Source organism: Hibiscus syriacus, unplaced genomic scaffold (assembly GCF_006381635.1).
Source record: "Hibiscus syriacus cultivar Baekdansim isolate YM2019G1 unplaced genomic scaffold, ASM638163v2 tig00110017_pilon, whole genome shotgun sequence".
In the NCBI taxonomy this organism is placed as follows: Eukaryota; Viridiplantae; Streptophyta; class Magnoliopsida; order Malvales; family Malvaceae; genus Hibiscus; species Hibiscus syriacus.
In genome coordinates, this window is record NW_024062565.1 from 497,565 (window position 1) to 510,588 (window position 13,024).

The window sequence follows — 13,024 nt, forward strand, 5'->3', positions numbered from 1 at the left end:
CGATTTTCTCCATTTATAAAGACATAACAAAAATATTTATCTATATAATAATTAGCTTGCTACTTGTATTTGAAATACTTATATATTTTTTAAGTTAGGATAATAATTATATAATTTTAAAGTAATCAAATATAATAAAATTAATAGTTCTATAATTAGCCTTTTTTTTATAAATTTAGAGAGAATATAATATCTTTTAAATGATTTTAATCATTTGACAATAAATATTTGTACTTTTAATATATACGATACTCGAACTCAAGAGAAATCAATAAGTCTTTATCCACTGAGATCGTCTGATTTGTTTACTTTAGGCAGTTGAAATTTGTCAATCAAATTTGGGGCTATTAAAACAAGGATATATCCAATTGATGATTCTGCGTTCGCTGTCTCATCCTGGAATGGTCTTGAGATTTATTGGGAAATCTAAGCTGAAGCTTTACATGATAAGCAGGATCAGCTACAGACTGGGATTTAGTCTGCATGAAAATTGCAAGCCCACGTGCAAATGCAAAATAACCTGTTCCTCCCACCATAGTTAATTCTCGTCTTTCCTCGTCTTGGGCAGGTCTGGCCTCGACACTCAGGCTCCCATTAACCTCTGGTGTTTCGAAAGTGAGATAAATTATGTTGAAAGCAGAATTGGCAAAATGTTCTATCGGGATAATGAAGCCTTGGGCTTTTCCGACAACTCGAGACGTGTTCTCAGGTCCCTCCGTGGCACACGGTGAAAGATGAAGGCCCCGGCATCTGACTGTGCAACAGGCTGGGTGCTGGAGGTTGAAATATGTGGCAGTTCAATGTACATGGAAAGTGCCAGCCAAGGTCTGGAAGGGTTCTTTGATGAGCTTTTGTGGCTTACCGGTGAGAGCATGGCTAACAGGACAACCACCACAACGGCTAAAACAACCGCAAAGCAAAATATGATTCTGGGTAGCATTTTTTGTAGAATTTGACCAGGCTCAAATCTATTGCTTGTATTGATATGCATAGTCTGATATCACTTTAATACACTAGATGGTGAAACAAACCTGTTTTACAATGCTAAATGCTTTAGGCTACCTAATCTTACACCAATCTTAGACGTCCAAACAGCGAGCTCCAGTTATAATCAAACAGTTATCATCTTGAGGAAGAACTTGAGGAAATCCATTTCTGATTTCACACCAGTTATGTCTCATACTTTTACCAATCTTAGACGTCCAAACAGCGAGCTCCAGTTATCATCTTCCCAAAAGTTATTGGATCTTTCCAAAAGTTAGTGAACATCGTGAACATCGAACCGACTTCCAATATCAGGAACTCTAACATGCATTAATCTTTGGTGTTTCTCTAAAATTCCCAGAGATCCATAAAGAAGCAAGCGACTTTGGTGTTTGCAGAACCTATGAAGGCAGAAGTATAAATGATAATGGAAAACACAATAGCACTCAATCGAAAACTCCCTGGAAACCAAGAAACTTGTTCATTATAAGAAGATAGTGCCATACTAGGCTCAACAATGATGTTCAGTAAGCCAGTAGCAGTGTACCTTTAAAAAGTAACTATGAATCTCCAGTCTTCTAAAATGGGGCAGATCAACAAAGAATTTGATCAAAATTACTAGGACTCTGTCCAGTGTTGTTCTCGTAGTTGTTCTTTGCATTCAAACCAATGGAAACCAAAGCTAAATGGAATGTATTCTGAAAGCTAACAATGAAAAATGCCATCGATGTCAAAGAATTGCAGAGTAGGCGCGTCAATATTAATATGTGTAACATCATAAAGTCCATCAATGATAATCTCTCAAGCAGGCGGCAAGTAGAAATTAGATTTTCAAATACACTTTGGCAAATATATCCATAAGTGGCCAAGAAAACAGATTAAGTTCCTCTGAATCTCAGTGATGACTAAGTTGGCCATTTGAAGAGTTAGGACCAAAGCTAGAGTCCAGACCTGGCATTATAGACAACAGCCATCATTTGAAACACATTGTCTTGTAGCTGCAGCAGATGGCATTATAGCCAACAGGCATCGTTTGCAAATCTTAAGAGTTAAGAGGGTAAATCCGGTCCTAAAACTCACTTCCCATCGTTGTTAAGCTTAGATAAAAATGAAGTGTGTTCCGGAGTTTCAAGCTGACATAAAAGGGCAATGTCATCAAATGTGGTTTCTCCAGCCCAAATGCACGAAACATTGGGAATGATTTTAAGCTTTTGAAAATACAGATAACCCGGTACCTTGAAAAAAGCATATCTTTAAAAGAACGTGCACAAAGTTTACTTAAGCACATAAAATTCTCAGCTCAACGCATGGAAACATGGCAGCAAGAGAAAAGCACGATTTTCTGGAATCAGCATATTTGATAGGCAAAAAAGAGCCTACATAGAAACAATAAAAAGCACTCACATTTGCCATGCTCAGTCTGTTTAGCAGCCGAAATCTGAAATAGATAAACAAATGCATTTTACTGATACTTTTTCCAATTTCAAACGGTTAACTAAAAGCCAGTGTCCCCAAAGTAAGCAATCCAAAAATGTCTATGGAAAGAAATTAAATACTGGTTTGAGTGACGTTTGAAATGTCAGTAAAATCCTGAACATTAGTTCTCAAGCAGAATCTAAAAAGAGAACAAAACATGGGAGAACAGAAATAGCAACAAAAATGGGAATTTTCAAATCTTGGAACTTAAAATAACGTAAATGCTGCAGATTTTGCTGATGTGATGGAAAAAGAAGAAACGGGGAAGGAACAAAATAGGTGGAGAAGGAGATGATTAGAAGAAGGAATTTGACAAGAATGGAAGAAGGACAGGTGGAAGTATGTTATACAACAAGATAATCGCAGTAGAAACTGATTATATCATAAAATACGACATTAAGAAATTCAAGTTTTTTTTAATATTAAGCAAACGTCTCAAATGACTAGTCAATAATCATCTCCTCGTTCACAAGTTTCAACCATCGATCTTCACGAAAGTCATAACTCAACGAACTCTTCAATCACGACTCTGCTGTTCGCCTCCAAAAGTTCAATAATGTCTACATTATGGTGTATATATCTCTTGCACTCATAAACATGATGAGTGAGAACTGGGAGAATAAAGAAACATCAAACTGAACACGAGAATCCATGTGATTCTGGATACAGTGATGTATTACTGTTCAACCAAGATTATAAAAAAATGGTCCATACGGTTGAAAGTAGAGAAACCCATTGAAAAGCTGCATAAAGAGCCTGGTTTAGGGTGAGCGGCCGGCCACCCACTCTAGGTCAGGTCATCAGGTATAGATTTTCAAGTATGCTGTTCAATCAATCGATGTCTTTAAGAGGGTTTGCTTGTTAGACAGGGTACGGTCGTTGTCAATTTTGATATTGTCAAAAAACAACCAAACCTAACCTGTAGAGAAACGCATATACATATAGTCTTCAAATAAGAGATCCATGCATGCATTAACATTTTTCAGACATTTTGACTTTTTTTTTTCTTTCCAAATCTTCACGGCCCCAAATGCCAGAAATTTCCGTCCTTATATATTTCATCTCATAAGGCTCCCAGGTCATGCATGATAGCTGTCTCTCTCTCCCCTCCGCTGTTTAGATTTTTTTTTGTCCAAACCTTAATTCATATCGTCTTCATCTTGCACTGGCTATTTATGGTAGTCCGATGGGAAATTTCAACACGACTCTACGTTTCAGGTAAAGGGTACGTGAATTGAAATCTTCTTTTTATTAGATCATCAATCTAATCTCCAAACAAACAATGGAGATTACTGACAAATGATTATGCCTTGACAGAAGAAGATCAAAGCATGTGAGAAAACCAGTTGTGGGCTCTTTCAACAACCCCGTTGGAACTCATGAAGGAATAAAAACAGTAGAGGCGGATAATCTTTGCAACTTCTCAAGAGACTCTGGCCTTTGCATTTGCGTAGTCACTTGGAACATGAATGGACAGGTTTAAATCAATTGTGTGAATTCAAATCAACTAATCATCATCTTTCAACACTGCTGACAGTTCGATATTGATCATTTTTCACTACTCACTCGAATATGTATACTGTGTATCCTCCTCTTATAAGGTCTCGTATGAAGATCTGGTCGAGATGATTGGGAGGAACCGGCGGTTTGATCTACTTGTTGTCGGTTTACAAGAGGTGCCTCGAGACAATGTTGCATGATTGTTGCAAGATGCTCTAGTTGAAACACACGAGTAAGCATGCAAAACCTTTAGTTTTTTTTATTTGACGCTTCAGTCAACTCGCCGTTTAATCTGCGTATATATGATATATCAGGTTGTTAGGGAAGGCAATGATGCAGTCTCTGCAACTATATGTGCTCGGTCCAAAGAATTCAGACTTGTTCTTAAAAGGTAAGAGATCCTGCCAGATTATTTGTGAAATCCATAATTAATTTTCTACTTCAAATACAAGATTAACATATATATATCATATGAGGGTAATTGATTTGTGTGTGTTGTTCAATCACATTTAGATCTTAAGGTGGATAAACATTCTGTTGGAGGCTTTGGAGGAATGATGAGGAGAAAGAAAGGAGCCATCGCCATCCGTATCAGTTATCCGTATCAGTTATAAGGGATTCAGAATGGCATTCATCGCTTGCCATCTCTCCGGTAACCCAATCTTGAAACTCATTACCGGCGAATGTGAAAGTAATACGTTTCATTTTTGTTGTCATTATAGATATAATAAATAACAGTATCACCATTAATTATGATAAAATTTGGTAAAAGATCTCTTAAATTTATCTCAAATTTAAAAATTGTATAAATTAAATAAATTACAATATTGATGATTTCATCAAAATTATATAATTTTTAACTTATCTAACAATAAATTTAACTTTCAATTGTTTATATATTATTGTCAGTTTGACAGGATTTTTGGAAAATAACTTTTAAAAGTGTTATAGAAATAAATTTTTAAAAGTGTTGTTTAAAAGTGTAGTTTAAAATTTAACTGTTTGGGATTACTCTTAAAAAATGAGTTTGAAAAGATAAAATGTTTGTTATAGATATTATGTTGAAAATTTAAAATATAGAATTTAAATTATATTTACATTTATTAATACTATGATATATCATATCAACTTAGACTATAATAAAAATATAAAAAAAATATTTTAAGATTAATAAAAAATTTATTAATGAAATATTTTATTAAGAAAAAAAATACATTATCAATACTTTTTAACATGTAGATATAAAATTATTACAAAATAATAACTTAAATACTTATTTTGACAAAAAAGAATATTAAAAATATATATTAGTGTTTTCAAATTAAAGTGAATTTATTAAACTAGATGCTATGGTATATCTCATTAATTTCATTTCATAAAGAGATGGAATGTTTAATTATTCCAATTCAACCACAATCATTCATTTAAAATTTAAAATAACATAATTTAAATTATATATTTACCCTTTTTAATTATTCATATATATATATATATTATAAATAAATTTTAAAAATTATTATTATATATGAAATATATCAATTTAAACTATAATAAAAATAAAAAAATTAAAAAATAATTATAATAAAAATATATTTTATAATATCTCATTATTAATATTTTAATATATAAATCATGAATTTATTTACTTTTAATTAATTAAAATAAAGTATTAAGTAATAAATTATTTTTTAAGGATTTTATTATGAAATTATTAAAATAAAATGTAAATACATAATTAAGTAGAGTATATGCATTAGTAAGGGTGGAATAATAATTTGCATCCAAACACAAATTTGAAAATAAAAAAAGCTAGAAATCTTAGGTCCGTTTGATTTTAGAAAATATAGACTATTTTTATTTTCATTTTCTTTGAAAATAGAAAACGCTAAAGAAAAATGTGTTTGGTTGTAAATTTGGAAAATCATTTCTGGAAAATGAAAACAAAATTAAGTGAAAATATGAAAACATAAAAAAGATGTTTTCACTATTTTTATTAAAATTGTTTTGAAATTTTGAAAAATAAGGAAATATGATATCTAGAGTTTTAACTAGGGATGGGCATAGGACCCGAACCCGACAGATTTCGACCTGATTTTTTATAATAAAAAAATTGGGTTTGGGTCTGGTCGAGTCAGGGTTTTTTAAGTGTGATGTTCAAGTTGGGTCGGTTTAGGGTGAAAAATATCCGACCCAAAAAATATAATTTTATCTTATATATTTAAGAATAATTATAATAATATCCCTCTATATATATATATTTTCAATCATTTCACTGTTTTTATTGAATAAAAAATATTTTTTATTATTTCGGGTCGGGTCAGGTTTTTAAGTTATATGTTGGGTCGGGTCTCGAGTGGAGGATCCTTTGTTTTTGGGTCGGGTGGACTAAAAACCCAACCCGGCCCTACCCATACACATCCTTAGTTTTAACTTACACAAATTTAAATCATTTTAATAATAATTTTTGATTTAATGATATTTGAAACCCTAAAACTTTTATAAAAACTCAATATGTTCCCTAAACATTTTTTACACTCAATTTAGTCCTTAAAAATAATTTAATTTCGTAGTATTTTTATATTTAATGTATTGGATATCTTAATAATTGTTTATATTTTTAATCTAAATAATTTTTTTAATTTTTTTAAAATTAAATAAGTCCTCAAACTTTCTAAAATAATTAATTAAGTTCATCTACCACATCATCATCAATCGAGTATTGCCACAATAGTATCATGAACTATCAAATCAATATTGTAGATTGCCATGTAAGTTTATGAACTGTCATATAATTGTCATGACAATCAATGTTTGATTCCGCTATTTAAAGGGTTAGATTTTTTTCTGAGTTTAAGGATCATATTTGGTACCAAAAAAACATTCCGGGACTACACTAATTTCAATTACCACTAACCATAAATTATTTTTTTATGAAATTTATTATCAATTTTATTATTTTATATTTACATAACTCATATATTAAATTTATGTAATGATTTTTTAATAATTATATTTTAATTTAATTATTTAATAACTATTTATTTTTTTCTATTTTCAAAAATTAGATACCTCACACACATTTGTAGTATTTTAGTTTTGAATTTTAGTTTTTGTTTATATTAACCAAACATGTTTTCTAATTTTCAGAAAATTGAAAATGAAACTATTTTCTAAAAAGAAAAACAGAAAATGAAAATAAAAAATATTTTTAGAATCAAACGGACATATATATATTATAAATAAATGATATATTTATCCTTTTAATAATATAATTTAAATGATATATTTATCCTTTTAATCTTTCAAAAATAAAAAATACATATTATAAATAAATTTTAAAAAATTATTATATATGAAATATATCAATTTAAAATATAGTAAAAATATAGTAAATATATATATATATATATAATTATAATATAGAAACCATGAATTTATTTTTTTAAGTAATTAAAATAAATTATTAAATAATAAATTATTTTTTAAGGATGTTAGTATTAAATTATTAAAATAAAATGTAAATACATAATTGAGTAGAGCACATGTATTAGTAAGGTGGTGTTTGTTTTCACTGTACAAGTTCTTCAAAGCACTTATGTCTGCGTCGTGCAGACCACGCGTAGACATTAGGCTTCGCAGACTGTTTGTTTTTTAGAAGACAAAAGCTCTTCAAACATTTGCGCGAGCTCTTCTTGGTGCAGACTTGGTTTTATGTCTTCAAAAGTTTTCAAACCTCTTCAAGAACAATTATAAATTATAGTTATTTATTAAAATAATTTTAAATAATTTAATAAGGTTATTTATTATAAAATAATTTATTATAAAATAATTTATTTTAAAATAAATTATTATAAAATATGGATTGATTTATTTTAAAATAATATATTTTAAATAATTTATTAGTATAGATTGATTTATTTTAAAATATGGATTGATTTATTTTAAATAATTTATTAGTATGGATTGATTTATTTTAAAATATGGATTGATTTATTTTAAATAATTTATTAGTATGGATTGATTTATTTTAAAATATGGATTGATTTATTATTGTAGTTGTATGGATTGATTTATTTTAAATAATTTATTAGTATGGATTGATTTATTTTAAAATATGAATTGATTTATTTTAAATAATTTAATAGTATGGATTGATTTATTTTAAAATATGGATTGATTTATTTTAAATAATTTATTAGTATGGATTGATTTATTTTAAAATATGGATTGATTTATTTTAAATAATTTATTAGTATGGATTGATTTATTTTAAAATATGAATTGATTTATTATTGTAGTTGTATGTATTATTTAAATTTCAGTATTGTAAAACAAAAATTATTTAAATATCAGTATTGCAAAACTCTTTTAAGTTTAAAAAATCAGTTTATTTATATTTCATTTCATTTTAGCAGTCTGCAGACGTTAAAAAAGAAACAGTCTTCTTGCAGACTGCAGACTTTTGGTCCACCTCTTCTGCTGCAGATGCGGTCCGCAAACTACATATCTTTTACCTCTGCAAAAAAAAACACCACCTAAGGGTGGAATTATAATTTGCGTCCAAACACAAAATTGAAAAAAACTAAAAAACTTAGTTTTTGTGGTTAATTTGAAACCACCATTTCAATTGTAATTTTTTTTTTAATTATTTACCCATTTAGTATTGATTTTACGGTTAAAACATACCTTTTAACTAAAGGTGTTTTTAAAAATTCACGCCAAACATACCTACTTCGATTTGGTTTTTTTTTTTTTATAGAAAAACAGCCCATAATATTTGTTCAATGTGTAAAGTATATTTAGAATTAAAATCAAATTGGCATAACATATAAATAATCGAAGTGAATCAAAACTATGCAAAATTAACAAAAAAAATTAATGTTATAATTAATTATTTTTAATTATTTACTTTTAAAATTGGTTTAAAGGTTTAAATTTTTATAGAAAAAACTATTTTTTTTATTTTTTAATATTTTAGAGTGATTAAAAAGTAATTTTTATTCAAAATTCTCTTAAACTATCGACGATGTGCACAAACACACTATACACAAATGCTTAAACCTGAATCATTTAGAAAGATAAAGGTTTCTTGTTCTATTTTGTTACTGTAGCCACTCATTTGAATTTTTATTTTTAAAATTAAAATAGATTGAAGAGGGTATCTTTACCATAAATATTGATGAAAAAAGAATTCCAGGAAAAACAATCATAATAGCACTATTACCATAGCCTATAGGGGAACGAAATTTAGAGGTCCAGTTTCCTCAAAATATGAAATTTGGCATTACATTTTGGGGCAGTAACGGTCTGTGTTGAAAGCAGCTCATGCTGGAAATGTAGAGAGAGAAATGAAGAGTGCAGGCACATATCTCAGTCTCTCTTCTCAAAGTATTGGAACCCATACACCAGGCCCCCACAAATCACCATACGGTTAGGCGACCTCAATTACAGGCTACAAGGCATCGATACACACACCCAGCCAGAGACTTAATACAAAGAAACCTTCACGCAGTCGGTTCCATCTTTTTATCTGTTCATCCTTGCATAATAGCTCTCCCCTCAACTTTGCTGGTTTGTTTCTTGCAGCTCCTTAGAAGCAAAGATCAACTCCATCAGGAGGCCGAGAGAGGGCAGATTTTCAATGGGTGTTGTGAGGGAACACTCGCATTCAAACCAACCTATAAATATAACCTAGGAAGTAGCAATTACGATACGAGTTACAAGGTGAGGATGATTACCCATGATGTTCTCTCCTCTGTTTGATTCAATCTTTGATCATCTATAACATTTGACAGGTTCGTGTTCCGTCGTGGACCGATCGGATCTTGTTCAAGATCGGAGATCCTGGCAATATCACTGCAAGTTTGCACTGCTACGAATCAGTTGATGACATTTATAGTTCCGACCATAAGCCTGTTAGAGCGCACATTTGCGTCAAAGTTAGCAAATAGCAATCGCATCCCACAATGAATGTAATTTCTCAGCAGGTATATGCTCTCATGCCTGCAGTAAATGAAGATGATGAGACTTGAATACTTTTATGCAACGCGGTTACAGAATGCACGATGGGTAACCAAAACTTTGATTCACATTCGAGAAATGGTCAACTACAGGGGTAGATTTCTAGAAGACACACTACAGCAAAATGGGTCATTAGCGGGTTTTTTTAACCCTATAGCGGCGTTTATAAGTGCCGCTAAAAACTTTCCCGGCGCTTGCAAAAACACCGCAAGAAGTGCCGCTACAATGAGCGCCGCTATTGTTAGCGGCGTTTTTTAAAAAAAAACGCCGCAATAGGTCAAGACATATAGTGGCGTTTGTCTTTACAAACGCTGCTATTGAATGTGTATTTAGCGGCGTTTTTCTTTACAAACGCCGCTATTGTCTGTGTATTTAGCAATATTTTTCTTTACAAACGCCGCTATTGACTGTATTTAGCAACGTTATTCTTTACAAACGCCGCTATTGACTGTATATTTAGTGACATTTGTAATTAAAAACGCCGCAAATAAGCCCATTATTAATGGCATTTTCATATAAAAACGTCGCAAATCACACTATTAGGAGTAGTTGCATAAAACAGAACTATACACATTAGTTCACCTCTAGGCATGACAACACTGACAATCAAAATAATAGAGTAATACTTCAATAAATTAGGAGCTATTAGTAAAGGCATACCGAATAATGAGAAATTAGAAACAAAACAGAAAACAAAATCCTTGATTCAAATGAGTTTAGAAACATATAGGCATGTTGACTCTCCAACTGCACGCTGACTCTCTTTGAGCTTGATCTGCAGTTCTTGCTGCAAATCCAAGCTTATTTTTCATCTTTGCTATGCTTATATAAACCTGTGCCATTATAATTTGATCCCTCATCAAGAGCAATGTGGAATTTGAATTATCATTCTCAAATTATCTCCTCCATATGTTGTATCTTCTCAGAACAGCAGAGTCCACAGCTTTGGATCGCTCAATGGCAGCATTTTCAAGTTTCAAATCCCTGGGACCTTAGGAACTTGTAAACATGCCCACGTTTGCTTCCGTTCCAGTCACTACAAGAACGGATAAAATTATACAAAACAGATGAGAATGTGCTGCTCTGAGGAAATCATCAAACAACAACACTAAACATTACGCTTACCCGCAGAGTATGACAGGTGCTTGGTTGAGTTTATGTTCTCTCTGATATGTTTCATTGACTGCTACTTGTAATTTAAAATCCTAAAGTACCCATTGTGTACAACAATCAACAAACCTGTGGAAGTAAAAGAAAATATAAAATCTCATGACTGTTATTTGTAACTAGTGAATACTTTTAAAAAGAACTAGAATCAAAACAAAACATCAAGTAGTGAAGAAATTGAATTTAAATCTTTCAGGAAGGTCTGTACACGATATAAGGATTGTAAACAGCCTAAAAGATATCCCCATCGTCTTCCCCATCACTAGCAACTGAAAAGATGAGAAAATATGTGAACTATAAAGGAGCCGAATTTGGCCCCCAAAAGGTGAGAAAATGGTCATTCTTCGGTTAACGCTTTCGATAGGAAATGAGCCAAATAGAAGGCTCAAAGACTAAAGGTCATATGAGTTGGACATGAACCACCAAACTGGAGAATAGCAACTAACATCACAATTTTTTATACCGAACATGGGGTTCTCTAACGGTTTTTAGTCTATTTAAGTTTAATCTACTTATAGTGAAGAAAACATATAAGAACGCCCTATTAATCTACGCCGTTTGCATTAAAAATTCTTAAAAAATGTCTACGTCATGGGAATAAATGAGTTAAACGAGCATGTACCATCTCCTCGGTTATTGGTTCTTGCAAGCTTAAATGTGTTATAGCCGGCAGCACCGGTGTTATAGCCGACAGCACCGAGCCTTTGTTCATACATTTGCACCAATTCTTCATTTCCAACCCAAAATTCCTATCATCGAACCAAAAAACCACAACAAAGATAAGGCTTATATCATCATATTTGAAATTAAGATTGTGCCTAAAAAAACTGTTAATAGAAGATAAGGGCACATGAAACCCACCTTAAGACATATAATGGAAGAGCTTTCGTACATCAGCCAATCAACTATCCTCTCATTTCTAGTTAACCAAAATGTTCTAAAATCACTTTCACGTACGCTCTGATTATGTTCCATAAAAAAATGAAAATTAGCAGAATTTACAAACGGAAACAAATCAATGAAAGAGAGGAAGAAGACATCACCTGCTGGTCCAAGCGCTTGTAGATAGGAGCCAGGATGTTGAAGGTGGTACAAGAAACACAAGGTCCGAGATGGATGAAGCAAATTTACCACTTTTAGTCCTCAAAATCGTTCCTTTAAAAGGAACATACTCGTTTTTACTTGAATTAATATTAGCAAATTTAGGGTCTTTAAGTAAACTGGCCAACATCACCTGTTTCAAAAAAAACATCAACAAGACATCAAAATCGAAAGAGAAACAAAACCCAAAGTACCAAATTGCCATATACCATTTCAAAATTTTGCCGCCTAAGATTCCTGTGCTTGTTGTTGTCGTAAGCAAGTAGAATAGGGAAAAGGGGGAAAATGTTCCTTTCTTCTTTTTTTGGTTCAGAAAGGGTGGTTGAATTGAAGTTTAGATTTTTCAAGGCTTGTGGACAAAGGCAGATGCAGGTGAAGAGTAATGAATTTATATGGTGGGGATTATTTTTAATTTGTTTCCACAAAAGTTATGGAAACAATCACTCATAAACAAACCGATCTAAACAATTCCGTTCGAAAATAATGAAAATTAAAAGAAACAAAGATTTACAAACGGAAATAAAAATTGGGATAAAACAATTATTGATATTTTGATGACGAAGGAATCAAACCTTTTCGAAGAGCCGCTTTTGAGTTGAAATGAAATAGATGACGATGAATGGGAAATTACAGAGGAATTTGGAATTTTATAGCAGAAACCAAGGGCTTGTTTTTAGTTTAGGGTTTCTCTTATGGCCGTTGGATTTTAATGGTCCTTGATTCAACGATTGCTAATTAAGTTTGCCACGTCGGATGTTCACACTTGATGATGTTG

General features: G+C 31.3%; 2 pseudogenes; one reads left to right on the forward strand and one right to left on the reverse strand.

Annotated features, from left to right (window-relative positions):
* Positions 1–347: 347 nt before the first annotated feature.
* LOC120212950 lies at positions 348–945 on the reverse strand (annotated as a pseudogene).
* A 2,701-nt stretch (positions 946–3,646) lies between these two features.
* LOC120212805 lies at positions 3,647–9,938 on the forward strand (annotated as a pseudogene).
* Positions 9,939–13,024: the final 3,086 nt, after the last annotated feature.